The sequence below is a fragment of the Macaca nemestrina genome, chromosome 2, assembly GCF_043159975.1.
Source record: "Macaca nemestrina isolate mMacNem1 chromosome 2, mMacNem.hap1, whole genome shotgun sequence".
Lineage (NCBI taxonomy): Eukaryota > Metazoa > Chordata > Mammalia > Primates > Cercopithecidae > Macaca > Macaca nemestrina.
In genome coordinates this window covers 184,698,566-184,720,482 of record NC_092126.1, presented here as the reverse complement: position 1 = coordinate 184,720,482, position 21,917 = coordinate 184,698,566, and the positions used below count along the sequence as shown (strand labels likewise).

At 36.6% G+C, this 21,917-nt stretch overlaps 1 long non-coding RNA gene and 1 other non-coding gene across 3 annotated transcripts in view; one reads left to right on the top strand and one right to left on the bottom strand.

Annotated features, from left to right (window-relative positions):
* The window catches only part of LOC105477464 (uncharacterized), a 75,279-nt gene extending 64,888 nt beyond the window's left edge, over positions 1–10,391 (bottom strand). For both annotated transcript variants that reach the window (XR_003017021.2, XR_003017022.2), the window contains exons 1-2: positions 10,256–10,391; positions 9,636–9,747 (exon numbers count right to left, since the gene is read on the bottom strand). This is a non-coding gene — a long non-coding RNA (uncharacterized lncRNA). The remainder of the gene's footprint in view (positions 1–9,635; positions 9,748–10,255) is intronic.
* Positions 10,392–11,348: 957 nt separating this feature from the next.
* Positions 11,349–11,413, top strand: LOC112425891 (U7 small nuclear RNA). The gene has a single exon (XR_003017076.1). It is a non-coding gene; the product is annotated as a U7 small nuclear RNA (small nuclear RNA).
* Positions 11,414–21,917: the final 10,504 nt, after the last annotated feature.

Here is a 21,917-nt window from a genome sequence, read left to right as displayed (position 1 = left end):
TGATCTACTCCAGAAGGAAGGCTTATGGGAATTATAAGTAGACAACTGATTACTGAACTATACCCACTGTTTTAGTCATCCTGGGCTGCCATAACAAAATACCATAGACTAGTGTCTTAAACAAGAACACTTTCTCATAGTTCTGGAGGCTGGATGTCTGAGATCAGGGTACCCAAGTGATTGGGTTCTGGTGAGGACCACTTCCTAGCATGCAGATGGTTGCCTTCTTTCTGTGTCCTCACATGGCAGAGATAGAATGAGCTGTGGTCCCTCTCTCTTCCTATAAGGACAATAATCTCATCATGTGGGCCTCACCTTCAAGACCTCATCTAAACCTAATTACCTTCCAAAGGCCTCACCTCCTAATATTATCACACTGGGGGATAGGGGTTCAACATGAGTTTTGGTCGGGGGACACAGATATTCAGTTCATAGGACTCACCTTTCTCCTCTTATGATTTTCTCAGAGCAGGAGTGAACATTTATTTAAAAGCTTTAGAGCAGGAATGAAAGGAAGTGAAGGAAGAGGGCCAAGTGGGTGAATTGAGAGTCAAGTGCATGGTTTGACTTGGGGTTTTATATGTTGGCATGCTTCCGGGGTCTTACATCCCTTCTCCCTGATTCTTCCTGTGACTTTCTATAGAAATCAGCTATGGAGATCAATTTGAATATAATTACCGTATTCTACCATAATTGCGTATGAACTTAAAAGTTTACTTTATGTGAACTTTAAATCAGTCATTATTAAAAGTACTCAGTTCTAACATTTAGTGACCTAATTAGATCTTGGAGTTGGACTGAAGAAAATCGACCTAATATCTTTTTGTCCTTAAACATTAAATTTAGTATCTTGTATTTTCTCATGTAGTGAAGAAATATTAAAAGAAAATACTTTCACTTGAGTGTTTCATCTCATTGCTAACGAGAAATATTATGAAATAAACATCACTCTTTCCTCTGAGGAATTCTCTAGCCATTACTGGAGGCAGGATGTGGTGTTAGATGGACAAACATGACCTCATGATCCCTCTGCTAATGTGAATCTTTGTGAAAAATTAAGCATATTGTTTAAACAATCGGTTTAAGGTTTAAGTGCATTGAGGTAGATAAAATAGGATCACCACCCTGCCTCAACTTGGCACCAAGTTGTCTTTGAAACCATGACTCATCCTTCCTCTTAGAAAGTGAAAATGCTCTTAAACAACTCATTGCTTAGTGGCTCAGAAATAATTTTGAAAAACTGATAACAGTGCCATCAATTATTTTGTGAAGACAACAAACTCCTTTGATTTTTCCAAATTTGAGGGGTCTTTTCTAAGTGTTTGTGGTTTTTTTCAGACCATAAAGCTGGCAGAGGGTTGGTTTTTTTTTTGGTTGGGGTGTTGTCTTGGATGTGAGGTTTTAATTGTCATGGACAAGACTCTTGGGTCTCCAGATGCCTTAAAATGGAATCATTAGTGAATTAAAATAATGTAGCTCTCCAGAGTGTGATTTGCTTCAGCTTGTTAGGTTGTTCAACTCTTTTAGAAATAAGATGAAGCATGTGTCTTTATAGAAGCATGATTTATAATCCTTTGGGTATATACCCAGTAATGGGATGGCTGGGTCATATGGTACATCTAGTTCTAGATCCTTGAGGAATCGCCATACTGTTTTCCATAATGGTTGAACTAGTTTACAATCCCACCAACAGTGTAAAAGTGTTCCTATTTCTCCACATCCTCTCCAGCACCTGTTGTTTCCTGACTTTTTAATGATCACCATTCTAACTGGTGTGAGATGGTATCTCATTGTGGTTTTGATTTGCATTTCTCTGGTGGCCAGTGATGATGAGCATTTTATGCACACGTATGTTTATTGTGGCACTATTCACAATAGCAAAGACTTGGAATCAACCCAAATGTCCATCAGTGACAGACTGGATTAAGAAAATGTGGCACATATACACCATGGAATACTATGCAGCCATAAAAAAGGATGAGTTTGTGTCCTTTGTAGGGACATGGATGCAGCTGGAAGCCATCATTCTTAGCAAACTATCACAAGAACAGAAAACCAAACACCGCATGTTCTCACTCATAGGTGGGAACTGAACAATGAGATCACTTGGACTCGGGAAGGGGAACATCACACACCAGGGCCTATCATGGGGAGGGGGGATGGGGGAGGGATTGCATTGGGAGTTATACCTGATGTAAATGACGAGTTGATGGGTGCTGACGAGTTGATGGGTGCAGCACAGCAACATGGCACAAGTATACATATGTAACAAACCTGCATGTTATGCACATGTACCCTAGAACTTAAAGTATAATAATAATAAAAAATAAATTAAAAAAAAAGGAGGTTAAAAAAAAAAAAGAAATAAGATGAAGCAGGAGCTTAAGATGAAAACTTTCAATCTGCAGTAATGTGTTTACAGACCTATTGTTTCAATAGAAGGAAAACCGAGGTCAGAGACAGTTATTTAACTTACTCAAACAAAAATTAAATATACACACACATAGACACACAAACACATACAAATATACACATCCTATTTTGTTAAGGACAATGAGGAGTTTCAAAGTGACAATTATTTTGTGTGGGTCAATAAATTTATTTATTTTACCTATCTCATCTCTCTTTTTTTGGCAATTGACAGATTATGTCATGGAACCGTGATATAATTTGGATAGTAACAGATTTTATAGATTAATGAAGTAAGTCTGTGGTAAGATGTGAATTACTTTTTATAAAAACAAGTGATCCATGTACCACCAGAAAAATAGATTAGCAGAAGACATCCAGTAGTATATATTATACTCACCAATGTGATAGCCTAAACAAACCCAACCTACCCAGAGTGATGCAGTGTTACAGCAAGTCAGTATGTCAGGGCTGTGGTGAAGCTGGGGAGAAATGATGTGTGGAGATTCAAGAAGCAAGGTAAATTCTATCATTATCAAAAATTTATCAGTAGGAGCTCAGGGAAAGGAACCATATCCTGTGAAGTACATTTCCAGGTGTAAGACATGGTCCTACATCCCAGATGGGCTAGACTACTAAGAAGGTAACCAAAGCAAGAACTTAAACACAGAGAGTAGAACAGGGGTCCAGTTACCAAACAGGTGGCGACTGGGTTTCACCAACAGGGCAGAAGCTCCATTTCACCAGTCAGTCAGTCAGCAAACATTTATTGACTATGTGTATGCCACCAATATATTAGGTTCTGGGGCATAAAATAAAATAAGATATAGTTGCTGTCCTTTAATTGCTCACAATTAGAGACTGGGATACAAGTTTAAGACCTGTCTAGGAGCAAGAGTCACAGGATGATGAATGCTAGAATAGAGAATCAACGTGATTTACATCTTTTCTGCCAAATGTCAGAATTGGTCTTAGAGATGGGGGATAAGGGATGGAGTTTGCAAATGGGGATCCAGTAATTCTATTTATGGGGAAAGGAAGGTTGTAGAGGTCAGGAGGAATAAGGACCTGCCTCTTCTGGAACAGCATAGGCAAGAACATAGAGATGGCATTTTCAGGTCTTGGCAGATATTTCCTTCCTCTGAATCCTCTTATAGCTTGAAGAGAGCAGGTGAAGGGCTATGGACAGTTGTAGTTCTCTTTTGCTCTCAGCAAACAGATACTTCACACATTTTAGTTAATCTGAAGATCAAAGAATGTCATGGGAGAAAATATGTCAAAAGCAAAACAATCCTTTTGAAATTGTGGGAAGCCATCCGAGGAAAGACAAACATGTTTTTCCTCTATTAGATCATTTCTTTAGAAAGGAAAATCTTGATGATTTGCTTACCTCCTAAGTGATTTTTTAATAATTAGTACCCATATGTGATTTCTGTCTCTATTTCATTATGATACTTTCTTGACACCTATTGTTTACATGAATTCTAAGGATGCTACCAAAACAAATTTGTCATTTTACATGCTATGGGATACGGTTATAAAACAACGTAACCAATATTAGCAGATGTCCTTATTCCAGTCTTCCAGATTTTGAATTTAAGTCATTGTTAAGGAGTCTATTAGGAAGCATGCAGTCAACTTTGACCTAGGAATCAGGAAATTGGGTTTCAATCCTGTCTTCCCCTTTCTTGCTGTGTGACCTTGGCCAAATCTCTTAATGGGAATTGGTTTCCTCATCTCAAAAATGCTTAGTTCATGCAGATGTTATGGATTTTAAATGAAATGAGGACATAAATACCAATACTTCAGGTTGGAATCTACAACCTCTCCAAATGCCATCCTACTTTTCCCTCAGCCCCGTTCCCACATGATTCCTCTACATATCCTCCCTCTCAGCAAAACAAAATAACATTTGATTGCCCCTGGGCACTCTTGTTCAGAACTTTTCCCTTCTATTTTCATTCAGGAACACTTTTGTTGTTTCCCACTACCTAGAAAATAATGAATGAGGATACAAAGTGACTTTTCTAATTTGTTTTCTTGATGATTCTGGTCCAAGTAGAGGAGCTGGTTACCTTTTTTCTGAAGCATTTGACTTTGGCTTTAGCCAACATTTAACAGTATGTTCCTCTCTCTATTTTCCTTAGTTTGGGTAGATCAGAAAGAGATGGTTTTAATAGGGTACTTTACAGTTAGTAACTTACTTGAAGAGATTCTATGTCAAAATTAGTGCTTCTGTCAGAAATAGATAAAATATTTAAAATGTCGAGAAGGATTTCAGTTTATTTCAAATTATTGAGGGACTAATGGGCTATTCTCCATCAAAGTTCCTCAGGGACATACTGCTCTGATTATAAGTATTGATTATTCTATTTTTCTGTATGCTTCTTAAGTAGTAATGATTTTTCCCAGAATATGCCTCTCTTATGTTTAATTGTTAATAAATATATGTTACTAACGAAGTAAAATTATTTATTGAGAATCACAATTATGTACCAGATATTTAAAATAATATCAATATGGCAAGCCCCATTATAGCATATTAATAAAAGTTCAGAAAGGCCAAGTAAATTATCCAATTCCAACCGTAAATATTATTTTCCTGTTGGGGTTCAAGCGCAAGTCTACCTTACTCTAAAATGCAAACTTTTTCTGTAATACCTTGAGGCAAACTTCAAATTATAACCTCAAGATGCTTGAATTACCTGTTTTAAATGAGGAGATATTTTTGTCTCCAGGGCTTGACACATACTTGAATAAATGAAGAAATGAGTCACACTTATACTCAGAGAGAGCTGTGTGTATATTTTAGAAAGACACTAGAAGCTCTTGGAAGTATGTGGGCAGTTGCGGCTGCTCCTGAGCTGACACTAACTGCTCATGACTCCTCTGTGGGAGAAGTAGGTGGTTTCCTAGAGGAAGAAGTTTGGATAATGAAGCCACAGAGATTTGCTGATACATTTGCTAGGCATGACTTCTGGTCATTTAGAAAGCTATTTTGTGGCTTCATCAATAAGGTATTCCCCAGCTGCGTTACTCCTTCACATTGTCATCTCTTCCCTCAGTGAGGGAACCCTGATCTCTGGCTGCAGTAATAAGCAGAGGAAGTAAGTAATACCTGGGAATCAATTTTTTTGTTTTTTGTATGGCATGGGATATAACTAATCCTTTGATTCTGAAACGTCATTGGTGTGTAAGAGCATCTGAGCATTCTCAGTAATAATGGGTACTACTGTTTGCAGAAATTAACAGATGGAAGCTGAAGTCCTCATTGCCTGGGAGTTATATTTTCTTTCATGAATAGTTTATTATTTTCTGATTATAAAATAATATATAGGTGTTAGAGATTATAATGAAGATAAAAGTTGAAAGAAGAGAAAAATACCATTTACAATTTCACCACATTAAATAAGACCACTATTGCTAACATTTTGGTAGATTTTTCTACTACCCCTGGCGTTTTTTGGTAGTTGATATTGTACTATAGGTATGTGTTTTACTTCTTTTTTGTCTGTTCACTTAGTATTCTCTGAACACTTTTCTAAGTGATTAAAAATGTAAAAACTCTTCTAAATAATTTCTTACTTGATGTTATAGTTACCTTCAATGTTACTGTAAAGGCTCTTAAATATAAATGCATAATGATTACATACAATATTCTTTTCTATAAATTAGCCATATCTGTCCAAGTCATATACCTTGTTGTTCATAGAACTAAGACTAGAAACAGTTTGCTCTTATTAAACTAACGGAATAAAAAAAGTAAATTTTTTTGGTTTTGTTTTTTCACATTCTTGATGAAGGCTAATATTAAAAATAAAATTGGGATTTTGATTAAAATTAAAATTATGTTCTCTTAAAGAAGTGCTTCACTTAGTATATTCTGTCATGTTTTTCAAGGTTCCCACATGATCATTCTGTTTTTAACGAGCTGAATGCAAGGAAGGAACAATGCCAGTAGTGTGCTCTACAGGGATTTATTTCGCCTGTTAAGGAATACATCACCTTTGTATCTGTATCAGATGGAATATAAGCAGATTTTTACTGACACATGATATAATATTACGGCATCTGCTATAGGTTTGTAGAACTGGGTTATGTTGTGGTTTTAATTATAACAATTTGATCTATAGTTTGAGTATGAACACTGAGATCTCCCCTTCCAAACTTTTCTTGTCATTTTTTACAGATGAAGAAATAAGAATGTGGAAGCATAATCATTTGTCCGAGGTCACAGAGGGAGATGATTACACAGCTGGAATGTAAGCCTCAGTACTTTACTGAATCCTTGGCTTTGTCCATAGGCCCAGCTACAGGCATAAAGCTTTTCTCTTCCCCAGCAGTGACTTCGAGTACCAGCTTTCAGATTTATTTGACATTGAATCTAAGCTTTGTGACCAGTATTTAGCAGGAGAAGAAGGGGAGGAATTACTTATCCCTTGGCATACATTAGCATGCAAATAAACCCTTTCTCTGCATTGTGGAAGGGTCTGAAATTATCACATATACAATGTATCTTTTATCAATGCCCTTGAATACAAATATTACTTTGAAGAATCCAGATTTAGAGGCCTTCTCCAAACATTTGCATTGTGTCTTTTTCTTGGGATCAGAACTTCTACCTATAGTCATTTTAAGAAAAAAGATCATGAATCAATTAATTTATTCATTATTTACACCCTTATATTCTCTCCCAAATGTTTTAATGTGATGTACATTGTATACATGTACACAATAAATCTTTATATTTAAATATAATGTTATAATCACAAAATGAGAATAATTATTACAACCATTCATTCAAATAGCTTGATTATATCATTGAGCTTTTCTTTTAATTCTGGGTTTTTTGCTGTCTAGTTTAAATCAGAATGGCATCTCATTTAATTAACAGAAACCTGAGTTTATTTGATTAATGGAAACAAGATGATTTCAAGTGTGATACACTTTTTCTGTACTAACGTTTAAGATACATTTATTACAACCAGCCACTTCATAATGGGCCATAACCATTGTTTAAAGACAATGGCTACTGTTGTTTGAAAGCTAAGGAAAGATCCAATGCTACCAGATGTATATCGGCTGAGAAATGATCAGCTGAAACTACAGGCTGAAATGCTATATAAGGTAGGCAATAAAATTAGAGAATATTTGCCAAACCCAAGCAGCAAAGAGGACCCAGCTTAGAAGTAATGTAAATTTTAAAGCTCTTTACCAGTGGTAAGCTAATTTGAAATATTAGAAGTTATTATTTGTTTTATGCTTCTCTCTCTAGCAGTATAGTTTTTCACTGGCTTGTAAGAGCTCTTTTATTAGTAATGATATCAACCCTTCTTCTCTAAATTAGTTTTTTGCTTATTTAAAATTTCTGAATTTTTCTCTAACATGACAGTGATTCTGATGCAGTAGTTTTCAATTGGGGTAGTTTTGTACTCCAAGGGACATTCTGGCAATGTCTGGAGACATTTTTGGTTGTCAGAACTAAGAGGACTGTGTTCTGGGCATTTAGTGGTTAGAGGACAAGAGTGCTGCTAAACATCCTATAATGGATAGGGTGTCACTCACAACAAAGAAGTATCCAACTCCAAATGTCAATAATGCTGCAGATGAAAAACCCTGGTCTAAGGAATCATCATCCTGGTGTATTTTGTTTTTCAAGTAGCTGGGAAGAATGTGAAGAATTCTCCAGAATTTTTCAAGATATTCTAAGTACCTATTTATTTTATAATCCTTGAAGACTTACTAAGTACCCACAAGCTGGTTGAGGAAAGCCAGTATCAAAATAAATATGAAATCATATTTATTTTTCTCTGATTAATCAAGGTCATCATGTTTTTAGATGCTCTGCAAAGAAAATTGGTCAAAATGTAAAACTGGTCCTCACATTAAATCATCCAAACTAGTAACACTCCTCTAAAAGCCTTCCCTCTTGGAACATTCTTGACTTTCACATAATCAGTAGGCAACCTCCTTAGTCAAGGAGTCCTCTCTAACTGGCAAACATATTGTTTGGAAGAATGATCTTTTCTTCCTCCTTGCTGGCTTTAGTTTCAGACAGCTAATTACAAGTCCTTGTTCCTCCTGTGACTTAAGGCAAATTACAATACCTTTTTTTCATGCCTAATTTTATTTAAAGATTTGAAAACTGTATTGCGATATAACTGACATACAATAAATTACACAAAGTGTACAATTGAATACGTTTGGATATATGTATACACTAAAAAACTTCACCGCAATGAAGATAGCAAACATATTCATTACCTACAATGAAGATAGAGAACATATTCATCACCTGCGAAACCTTCACTTGCCCCTTTGTAATACCTTCCACTTGTCCCTCCCTGCCTCCTCTCCTTGTTCTCAAGCAACCACTCATTTGCCTTCTGTCACTATAGATTAGTTTGCATTTTAAAAGAATTTTATAAACTGGAAGAGTCATACAAAATGTCTTAGGGAATTTTTTTCACTCAGTATAATTATTTCAAGATGTATTCCTGTGGCTGAGTGTATCAATAGTTGAGTTATTTTTATACTCAGTAGAATTCTGTTGTGTGGATAAACCCCAATGTATTTATCCATTCACCTAGTAGTAGACACTTAGGATATAATACTTTTTCTTTCGTAAAGTTTTTCACTATCTCTTGATGTTTACTTTTGTAAATGACTATTTTTTCTGAGTGCACTGAGTGATAACCAAGCAAAACTCTTTGAAAATCTATCCACCAAAAATATTGCTGAAATGTAGTTTTTGTGAAATTTGACACCTCACTTTGGACCTCAAAGAGAAAGATATTGGATAAACATGAAAATGACTACTTCTAGTATCACAAAAAGAATAAAAAATAAGAAATAATTATACTACTAACTGCCTGAATCATCAGCCATTTTTCTTACATTTTTAAAAGCAATTGGTCTTCTCAGATTCTCAGTTTGAGGGAATGAGATTTCTTCCCACTTGGGAAGTGGGAAGCAGTAAGTAAGATAAAAATCACTCAGGAAATGTGAAAAGACTTGGCTTGTTAAGTTGGGTAACTGTGCAGCTGAAAATCACAATAATAAACTGCCTTTTTAACCTGGATGAAATCTTTTTTACGTTTCATATTTCAGCATTCAAGAACTCTTTTGGAGGGCTTCCATCTCTCCAATTAGTTGCTAGTAAAATACAAAAACTCTGCTTCTTGCAGGGTGTTTGATGTGGAAGATATTGATTAACAATTACTCACCAGGAAACAGGAACACTCTTTTGATCTTCCTAGTTCACCCTTGTTAAGCTGATTTAAGAGCTCCTCATCATGGTGCCCATGAGTGCTACATCAAATAATACATGTCAAAGCCCTAAAATATGAAGCAATTTCTGGTTAATAAGGAGTTTTTGAACAGAAGGGAATCTGTAACACTGTAAGCTTTTCAGTCTGAGAGTTAAGTAGATATAAACAGGATGAGGAAAGAATACACAATAAGCAACTTATCTCGTTAATTTTCCACACATTCCTAGACGTGTGTGAGTGTATAAGCCGGACTTTTATTGTTGAACTGTCACTTTCACTGCATCAATTTAAAAATATAGCCGAAGAACATGTTTTATTTAGAGTTTGTTTTTAAAACTAACCAGTTAAATTGATCAGTTGTCAGATCTTACTTGATTACATCTAAGATATTCTCACAGGAAACTGATTATGATAAGAACTTAAGTTCTATCATCTGCTTCTAGTAACTTAGTACAAGAAGCATTTTTTATTTCAAAGGCCCATTTCTAATCTTTTATTATTCGAAAATGAAAAATATATTTTTCTAGTGTTACTGAGAAACACCAAAGGACCCACCCAACTCCCAGGCTACTCACTGTTCTTTCTCTTAATTGCTTTTGCATCATGTCCAAGTCTGAGCATTTGCACTGAACACATGCTTGATAAACTCTGCTGGCTGAAGATGCTTGTCTGCTTTGCATTCCTCAGTCTGTGAAGGATTTTTTTTCTGCTTCACATACCTAAAGGGGCAAAGGTCAAATCCCCTCAGCTGCAGATGAGGTCATCTTGCTGATCGCCTGCAGCTGATCACAATAAAAACAAGTTATCCCATGTGATCCATCCTCCCTATTTAGGAGCAGTGATGTCATCTCTAGCGAGACAGGATGAGACATGCAACTTGTTTTAAATTGAACTACATAAATTTTTCTTCTGACTTCACTACAACCTTTTATTTACATTTTAGCAAAACGATTAGTTTGGTCATCGTTTCAAACTGAAAAAACACCCATAAATGAAATAGAGGGAGCTTGTATTTTATAAGTAGTCATTCGTGTTAAGTTGAGCCACATGAAATAGCCATTTGTTTCTGTGTAAAATGATTGGATATTGGCAATCTCATGGTTTGTCCTAATACTTCCAAAGCACCTATCTCCTAGAATATTAAACAAGTTCTAGGGTAAGGCAGACCTTAGTTTGAATTCCAACTCTGCCATTTACTAGCTGGGTGATCTTAAAACTTTAGGGTAACTTTTAGAACCTCACTTTACTAAATTAAAAAAAAAAAAGAATAACATAATATGTACCTCACAGGGTTATAGCTAACATGTGTAAAGTCCTTAGGAAATCATTTGCCTGCAGGAGGCACTCAACCCATGGTGTTAGTAAAAACAGAAGTAATACTGGTAGTGTAGTAACATAGGTCCCTTAGCCAAAGCCCTAGGTCAGATGTGTTTCAGAGCTCATAACTCTTCTGATTTTAGAAAAGTACTACTGTGCTTATACTCAGGACTAGCTACATAATTTACAGGGCTCTGTGGTGGGGGTGGGGAAAGCAAGGCGTCTTGTTACAAAATTATTAAGGATTTCATGATGCCACAGCAGAGCTTTTAGCCAAGTGCAGGGTCTTTGTTAAGTGTGGGGCCCTGTGTGACTGCCCTGTTGTTTACATACTATCTCAATATATACCCACAGTGTTACCAATCTTTTAGAATTTGTCTAGCATGTTTTCCAGTTTTCACCAGGAATCTGCCTCCCCACCCCCCACAAAAAAGTGAATAAAAAGAAAGGAAAAAGAAAACAAATAAATAAAATATATGTATACCCACAGCAAGGTCTGAGGACAGTATTCAAACACATTAACACTTTTCTAGGAAAATGTTTGGATATTCACACTAAATGGAGTACATAAAGACTGTAAATATCTTCCTGTCAGTTCAGGTCAGATTTATCACCAACTGTGTTTACCATAAACTTAGAAAAACCTTGCAGTTTTCAGAGCATTTTGGATCTGGAATTTCAGATAAGGGATTGTAGTGGGGTTTACATTGTGTTTTCCAGGCTAGCCACACATTGGGGGTTTATGTAAAAGACCTGAAGGTCAATCTGTGAATATTGAAGCCAAGGGCAATTGGGTTCCAATCCTGTTTTGACACATAGTTGTTGTGAGACTTTAGGCAAGACAGTTTGGAGGCAGTGTTATAATGTGGTTCCCTAGGAGCCTTGGCTGAGGGGATGGGAGGGAAATCACAGCCTTCATTTATTGGCGGATGGATGGGCAGCAAGCTTCTAATGACAACAATAAACATAACCAAACAATGCCCACCACCTCAAAAAAGCGAACCCAACAATTTGACTTCCTCTTCTACTTATTTAGAGTTCTGCCTTCACTTGCCTTCTTCTTATGCCTCTCATCATGGTGTTAACCATCATGCTAACATATTTTCTTTACAAATGCCCTCTTAATACAGAATGTGACCAGGGAGTGAAACTGTGCGACACGGTTTGAATCTATGTCCCTGCCCTAATCTCATGTTGAAATGTAATCCCCAACATTGGAGATGGAGCCTGGTGGGAGGTGATTGAATCATGGGGTCAGATCCTTCATAAATGGTTTAGCACCATCTCCTTGGTGTTGTTCTTGTGATAGAATTCTCAGAGACCTGATTGTTTAAAAGTGTGTTGTTCCTTCCTCCTGATGCCGCCACTGCTCCCACCTTGATAGATGCCTTGCTGTCCCTTTGCCTTTTGCTATGATTGGAAGCTTCTTGAGGCCTCCCCAGAAGCAGAAGCCACTATGCTTCATGTACTGCCTGCAGACCCATGAGCCAATTAAACCTCTTTTCTTAATAAATTGCCCGGTCTCAGGTATTTCTTTATAGCAGTGTGAGAATGAACTAACACACTGCGCTTTCTGTCTGAGCATCCATCCCAGCTCCGTCTTTGGCCAAAATTTGAGTCTGTGGAATAATAATGGGTGCCATTTATTGCAACTTGCCATTTTGGTGAAAAAAGGGCAGTTGCATCCATGTATAGTAGGGGCTTGGATTCAGGTTTCTTACTGGAATCTATGATGTATTTATCAGGAGCCATATATATATGTATTATCCTGCAATGACTCAGTGGAATGATTCCTGAGGCAAGCAGTCTTAATGAAACCAAGTTGATTTTTCTCACAATGCGGAAAGAAATCAGATTAATTTAACATGTATAATATTTATTATTTTATTAATTATGTAATCTTCTTAGGATATAAAATAAGTGGACAGAATTTTTAAAAGTTTAAGAGGATGGGATTTTAACGGAAAACTGCAAAACACAAGTGAACAAAAATAGATGCACAGGCATACACTAGACATAAATACTATACTGTAATATTCTTACAGATTAAGAAATAAAATAGTTGGCAGAATTGTCCTAGTGGAGCATGAGACAATGAAATCATTTCAAGCATGCATGAGTGAGAAAATTAAGGCCAGAACCTGTATTTCATCCATTTGCAGCCTAGAAAATTAGGCTGCCTAAGAAAGAAAGCATGACCAACTCCAATTATTTTTTGCAAGCGGCATTTGCAATTGTGCTATCATTCAATAGAAGTTCAAAGTAGGAAAGTATTTTATTATGGTCGGGAATACACCAAGAAATTTCCAGTCGAAACAACTGGTTTGTTAAACTGAATGAAAGTATTCAGAAATGAGTGCATTTACCATAAATTATCTAAATTCTAGATGGAAAACATCTGAATATAAGTTATCCATGTATTAAGCAGAAGTGAGTATAAATAATACAATCACTGAGGTTGAGAAAGGGGTGGGTTATTTGGTAAGAACTGCAGATGACTACTTTTCCCAGCAAAGATATGCCCTTCAGTAACCACCTACTACCATGTCTACCCTTATCTTCCGGAGGGAATAACAGACTCTTCGTAACTACTAGAGCCCTTTCTTATTTTGTGGGACGTATGGGATGCCATGACTCCCTTGAAAAATCTGCACTTACCTTTTATGGGAGGAGTCTCATGCTTCACAGCATCTAGAGATGTGGGATTTCTAATTTTTTTTCATGTTTCATGGTCTTCTTTCCAATCTTTTTATATGGTATTCATTTTACTCTTTAAAATTCCTCCCTCAATTTTACCTGCTACTTATACAGTACCTGTACAAGTTTAATAATAAGAATAGCCATGCTTATATAGCCTGGACTCTGTGCCAGGCACTGTTCTGAATGCTTCACATGTATCTACTCATCTAACCTCACAATGTCTCTAAGAGCCACCTTAATGATTACCATCTCCATCCTAAAAATGAGGAAATTGACTTACAGAGAGGTTAAGTACCTTGTATCACTAATAAGTGGCAGAGCCCTGATTTTAATCCAAGCAGTCTGGTTCCAAAACCTTGCTTAACCACTCATGGTACTATTCTCACCTTACAAGACTTTCCCTTAGTAAATTATTTTATTGATGCCTTTAGTCCCGAATCATTTTATCCCTTCATGTTTAGAAAGTATTCAATTCTTATAACAAACCTGAAATAAATGCCAAAAGAATCTTTGAAATCTTTGAACTTCTCCTGTTTGAGACATTTTCTAGACCTATCACCATGGACTTAACTTTCCCTGATCTCAATAGACTTGGATTTCAACAACTTCAGCACAGTGTTGTTATAACATTAGATACTGTGAAGGCACAACGTAACTCACCCATTTAGATTTATGTGATGAGGCTTACTTCACACTCTAGACTCTAGAATCTTAATTTTTTTTTTTTTAGATGGAGTTTCACTCTTCTTGCCTAGGCTAGAGTGCAATGGCATGACCTCCAGAATCTTAATTTTAATGGGCAGTTAGGGTCAATCCAGTCTAAGAAGAATTTATTTAACAAATACCTGGAAAGGTTCTTAATCTTAGAACTTTAGGAACACAAAAAATTTTTTTGAGAATCATTGCACTCACATTCTGTATTTAATTACATACAGTTTATTCATATATGACAGTTATCAATTTATTGCCCCTTAGCTCCAAATTTACTCTCCAATACTTGGTCTGTGATAAAGGATGGAATTCTTGTAAGCATCTCCTTCATAGTGAGGATGATGTTCAACATCTTCAGTAGAGGGCACTAGAAGGACATAGTGGGCAAAAGGGGATCTTATGCTATTTCCAGTGATTGTAGGGTCAGTTAGTGGTGTGATGATGAAGACAGGGTTGTGCTGTGTCCCAGCCAAGAGCCCAGAATATATGACCCCAATACACAACCTTGCAGCTCCTGCCTGACCTGGTGATCAATTTCCTGCATCCTTCTTGACAGAGACACTAGGAGACACTGTGCACTCCAGGCCTCTTGTCCTCAGGGTATTTGTTCTTATTACTCCTATGTCTCTAACCACTTTCTGAAGCTCACGTATACTCTCACCGTGCTTGGAAGGTTGACTCTGCCTGCCAGCATGCTGACCACTGGCTGTAGAAAGCTTGAGCCCCAGAGGGTCGTTTCCTGCTTGCTCAGTGACTGCAGAAGGTCGGGTCCAGGCAAAGAGCGAACCCTCTGCTGTCCGCTGGACTGCAATTTTACTTTTTCAACCCAGACTTGGGGAGAAGTTACACGTTCCAAATCTGGCCTTTCTTTAGTGCTCTCCTCAGTCCTAGGGAGCACATTTAACCTTAAAAATGTTTAATAGCTACACTTTGACCATAGTTTAATAACTCTGTATATTAAACTTCCCCAATTTAAATCACTATATGATTTCTGACTCCTGATTGGACCTGAACATCTCTATGATAAATATATACAATAAAATAGAGAAGATATTCAATAGATTCTGGTGTCAGACCATTTCTTTTTTACTAGGAGTTTCCAACCCAATAGCTCTTTCTTGTTATTCTTCATTTGTTTGTTTCATTCATAATAGACTTAACTTTTTTTGGTAGTTAGGCTTACAGAAAAATGAACAGAAAAATGAGCAGAAAATACAGATAGTTTCAATAGGACCCTTGCCCTCTCCCTTCGGTTTCCTCTGTTATTAACATCTTTCATTAGTGTGGCACATCTGTTAGAATTGATAAGCCAATGTTAATGCATTACTATTAAATAAAGTCTATAGTTTACACCCAGTTGTACATTGTGTGTTTTTTCAAATGTATAATGCAATGTATCTGGCATTGCTGTATCATACAGAATAGTTTAACTGCCCTAAAAATTTTTTCCCTCCTTCTGACCTCCTGAACCCCTGACAACCACTGATCTTTGTACTATCTTCAGTTTTGCCTTTCCCAGAATGTCATATGGTTATATTGATACAGAATATAGCCTTTTCAGATTGACATCTTTTACTTAGCAATATATGTTTAAGGTTCTTCCATGCATTTTCATGTCTTCATGCCTCATTTCTTTTTATTGCTAAATAATTCATCATTATCTAGTTGTACCATAGCTTATTTTTTTTTTTTACTTCCACCTTTTATTTTAGGTTCAGTGGTACATGTGCAGGTTTGTTATATAGGTAAATTGCATGTTGTGGGGGTTTGATATACAGATTATTTCATCCCTCAATCTATTGTTCCCTTCTTTGTGTCCATCTGTACTCAACGTTTAGCTCCCACTTACAAGACAGAACATGTGGTATTTGGTTTTCTGTTCCTGCATTAATTTGCTTTGGATAATGGCTTCCACCTCCATCTATGCTTCCACAAAGGACATGATTTCATTCTGTTTTATGACTGCATAGTATTCCATGCGTACCACAGTTTCTTTATCTATTCACCTATTGAAGGACATCTTGGTTGTTTCCAAGTTTGGGAAATTAGGAATAAAACTGCTATAAATATTTATGTGCATTTTTTGCATAGACAAAAGTTTTAAACTTACGGATATATACCAAGGAGCATTATCACTGGATCTTGTGGTAAGAGTATGTTTAGGTTTTAAAGAAATTGCCAAAGTGTCTTATGCAGTGACCTGTACCATTTTGCCTGCCTGCCTTCCTTGCTCCCATTTTCTTTCTTTCTTCTCTGAAGACAACTGTATAATGTGGCACTGCATCATCTCTCTCTAACCCAAGGGTGCCACCCTAGTGTTCTGCTGAAGATGCTCTTCCTTCTTTTCTTGTGATATGTAGTGACCTCTGCTTGCTGTGACCCTAGGAGGGGCTTTAAAGTTGGTTTGGAAGGAGGCTGCTTAGGACTGCTGTATCACAAGAACGTAGATCCTCCCATTCGTTCAGGACTGTGACACTTGCTGTGTAATTCAACTGCAGGATGTAGCTTCCCTTCATGAAATCAGCTTAATTGTTGGCAGTATTGGGGACCTTGGAAAATAAAGTAGTAAGGTTATGGTGATATTAAGTGGAAAACAGCTAGACATTTAAAAATATATAGTGCCTGAAGGACACATGCTGAATGCCTACACATTAGAGGTTCCTGTTGGTTGAGGATGGCTAATAGTCTCCCATAGAAAGGAGCCAATGAGGACTCACCAATATTCCAGAATAAGCTTTGGATTTGAAGGTTTGAGGGAGGAGTGAGTTATGAATATATAAGGAAAGCTCTTATTTCCTTTGCACATGGAACTATTTTATAATTCAGCCTCATGTGTCTCCTAAAGCCTGACAGCTCTCAGTTGACTCTTCTCTGATCTCACAGCTTCCTGCATTCTCCTTCATCCTTCCTCAAAAAATTATGCTCTAGGCATCGAGTAGCAAATTCTCTGCTGTTCAACATGCCATAAAACGAGAAGAACAAGGGAGAAGCATTCATTTCCTGCTTATACCTCGGAAGAATTAAGATGGAAAAAATGGGCGTGAGATTCCATGTTTTTCCTTAGGACAGTATTTCCCTCTGCTGGTGAAAGCCTGTAACTTTTTTTATCCCCAGTTAATGTAGCTTTAAAAGAAGTAATCAACCAGGATTGTCATTTGAGTCCGTATTCTGGGGGAATCATTTGGTGTTCTCTTGCACGTAATGTGTAGTTTTTAGAATCTAACAAACCGCAGTGGAAATGATGTGTTACCTCTTCTTATTTTTTCACATATTCAATTCTAAAATATCCTTTCCCAAACAATGCTCTGGTGTCTGGGAGAGACTGCATTTATTTCATCAAATGAGCATCTCTCTCTCAGCTTGTGGTTTACGTTCCTCAGAGCCCAATTAATTATAATTTAGAAGGGAACCTCTTTTAATGCTTATCCCTGAACTCTCCTCTTTGTCTCTCCAGAGAATTAATGGTGTGATTGTATTCCATAGAGTTTGGAAATGATAGGTGTCTCGCATCAAATTCAATTGACATAATAAGATCTTGTGATTTTTGTAACCTGAAGCTATTCCACAAAATTCTGTCTTCTGAGGAAGGTTAACTCAGACAGTTCTGGAGGAACTTGACTGTCATAGTCCCTTACCTGGAAATAGCCTAGAGGAGATTTTGTAACAGACTCAAAGAGGATAACTGAGCCATATAACACATACACATTTTAACACTAGTGTGATTTTTGCATGGATATTTAGCAAACAGAGAAAGGAACAAATGTAAATACAGGGAGAAAAAGGAAATTGGCTTTGGGATTTGATTCATCTCTACATTTTGATGAAGGCAATGGGGTAAATAATTAAAACAATGTATTTATAGATGGCTTTTAGAGTATGACCTGAATGCTATTGCTACTGCTATGGGCTTAGGTGATGTATTATGAACATAAATATTACCTGTACCCTTAAAAACACACTAATAATTATTCCAAGCTTAGCTCCCAATTTATTTTGACAGCTCTAATGTCCTCTTTTTGATTTTGTTTTTATCTATGTGGGTTTTTTGAATTGAATATTTACTTTCTCATAAAACTAATACTATTTTGGGGAGTCTTAAAAACTAATTTTCAAAAAAGGTGAAACTCATGACTGTCATAGAAACAAAAATGAACAGATGGTAAATATTTTATTCTACTCATTTACCAGTGAGGGAACCAGGGAGATGTTATAGCTGGCTCAGAAGAGAATCTGAAGAGCAGACACATTTATAAATCGGAAATATTAAAATGAATGTGCAAATGGAGGCCAAATTGGTTTTTCCACAGGAAGGGAAGGGAAATCAATTGGACCTTTATTGAACAGAATGGAATTTGCATGTCAATAGGCAAAAATTATTTTGTGGTGTTCCCACTTATCTTCAATTTACAGAGTTGCAAACTAGCTTAAAGAGAATAAAATAGTTGAATCAGATAATCCTTAAGGTGTCCTCTAAAGTGTAAACTTCCAGTGTAATTTTTCTCCTGCAGAAGAAAATAATTTTCTGTTTGATCCTCTTTCCTCAGTCAGTGTTCTTAGAAAAACAGGCAGATGTAAGGCTGTCTCTGCAGCTCCTAAGTTTCTAGATTAGATTCTTCTTGTTATTTCTCTCATACATGCTACAGTGAAGTTAGATAAGAATTTGGATACTTCACATGTGAGATGATCCATAGTCAGAAGTCTTCCCCCCAATGAAGTTTTATTTAACTATGTAAAATATCCAATTTTCTTTGTTTCTTAGTTTATATTTATTCTGTTCATCGACTTTTTCTTTCAATTCCATTTAACAGATATTTTTGAATCACTTATCCAGCACCAGCTTTAAGAAAATAGAAGTAAGACAAAGCCTCTGTCCTCAAGAAACTTGAATACAACAGATACGAACTTTCCTTCATATACTCAGAGATACAAAACATATCAACATACTTTAGTTTCTTTAAATCAAATATATTCTGAATCTGAGACCCAGCCACCTGTTTAGCAGAAAATTTAGTCTCACTCATTACCCATCTTCATTGGAATCATATGGGAGTCCCAAGGGTTTTGTTAAAAAGCTGATGAGTTCATGAAACTATTAACTCAAGACTGAGTAGAATAAGAACTACTAACATGGGAATAAATGAACTGGCGAAAGAAGATTATAGTTTTTCTTTGGAACATTGTTGGTTCTTTAATGCTCTATTTTTTGGATATAAGAAACCCCTTTCTTTTTTCTCATAAACTATCCATAAATTACAATGATTTAGTATATTATACTTTTACAAACCGCAATGAAACATTTATCTTTTCCCCTTCCTGATCCCTTCAGAATTCCAAAGCTCTTATTGAATATTCTTATTTTCATGGCAATATATTTACATAAGTTCAATAAGAATCTACCTTTTTTATTCTACTAGGACATAACTGGAAACATTGGTTATATTAACCAAGACTTTGAATGGAATGTTATATTTAAGAATAATAGGCATAGAATCAGATATGACCAGACAGTTTTAAGGAATTAAGGTTGACTTTATGGAATCAATGCTTAAAAAGCCCGTCTAGAAAAAAATGGCCTGGGAGCTAACTTATAGTGTTTGCAGCATTACATGTGAGTAATGCAGTTTTTATTCAGGCAGGGCTAGGAAACTTAGAGTATTTTGGAGACTTCAAGGAGAGAGGGATTCACCCAAATTGATAGGTATTGAAGGTAAAATCTGGTGGCAAGGTCTTGGCTTGGTTTCCTAGTCTTGAGAGGATTTTAGAAGTCTAATCCGAGATTCCTTATGAAAAGTTTTAGCAAAGCAAACTTTTAAGGTCTTTGTGGTCAATTATAGTCTTGCTGCACCTAGGTGAACAATCATGCCAGATCTAATGAGACCAGACTTATTCTGAAGACAAGAATAACCTTACTTTAGTTATCTTTAATCAAAATGAGGGTGATTGTAGCGAGAAATTTTGTATTTTCATGGAAAGCTATATAGCCTACCTTTCTGAGTGTTCATTGTCTTAGAGCTGCTATTTTTCACCTCCTGGTAACTCCATTTTACTTTCTGCTTTATTATCTGTCTGTAAACTAGACTGGATCCTGCTCAATTTTTCTAGTTTCCCCTGAAATCTGGCTACATATCTCCAAATGAACATTTCTAGTTTTTCTCCCACACTCCTGACTTGGCATTACTGAGGACTAAAACTTGATTGCCCGTGTTCTTCTTGGGACTATCTAAAGAAGCCCTGTGTTTGAAGCTAGATGTTTCCATGCTCTCTTCTGAGAAATAACCAAAACTGCAGCACTGATGCATGTATCATCACCAAAGACATTCAAACTGCAAACCAGGAAATCTGTCAGCTCTCCACTGCCATCCTCACTCCACCATCTGAAAATGTTTCGAACCCAACATAAACTCTTGTCAACTGGCTATACTCTGGACTCAGAAACTGGGTTTTCAGTTTGCTTCAACCATTAATTTTTGTCTTACTTTGTTTTCCTAAAAACTCTGCTCCTTCAATACCTGATTACTTACACCATCCAGCAGATATCCTCTACTACCAAGTCTCAACAGATGGTTCAGCCTCTATTAGTTCCCACCTCTATTAGTTCCCAGCTGGTCTTTAATGAATAAAAGGCAAACTAATGTGTAATGGACTTTTATTACTCAAGAACAATGTTTCTTCCTTCCTTAAACATGAGGAGAAACGGACAAAAACTGTCTCCTTGACCAAACCCTAGCCAGTTGCCTATAAGCCCTCTAGGCTGTGACCTTAGTGTCTATTCTCATCAGACATGCATTACACAACCATAGCAATGGTCTTGCTAATTTGGTTTAACCAGAACCCCTACCCTTGATATGTGATTTAATTTATCAGTCCCCCGAGTCCCCCAGGTGACATCCATTCATCCTGGCAAGCTTTCAATAAGAATCCTATTGGATCCATTTAGCTAGAAGTCCCCCCTTACACTTAAATCTTCCTTTTAGTAATTTTGATCCACTAACCCTGACCTTGCTCCTTGGCTATAAATCCACAAGTTGTCCGTGTTGTATTTAGAATTGATTACAGTTCTATATTGAGGTCTCTTTTCCCATATTGCAATAGTTCCTGATTAAAATCTGCTTTTGCCCGTTGGTATGGTTTGACTGTGTTCCCATCCAAATCTCATCTTGAATTGTAGCTCCCATAATTCTCATAATTGAATCATGGCAGCAGTTTCCCCCATACTGTTCTTGTAGTAGTGAATAATAAGTCTCATGAGATCTGATGATTTTATAAAGGGTTTCCACTTTCACTTGATTCTGATTCTCTTTTTTTTGCCACTATGTAAGACATGCCTTTCACCTTCTGCCATAAATTGTGAAGCCTCCCCAGCCACGTGGAATGGTGAGTCTGTTAAACCTCATTTTCTTTATATATAAATTACCCAGTCTCACGTATATCTTTATCAGCGGTGTGAAAATGGACTAATACACCCCTTTAACTGTATAGCTCTGGTGTTCTTTGATGAGATAGAAACTG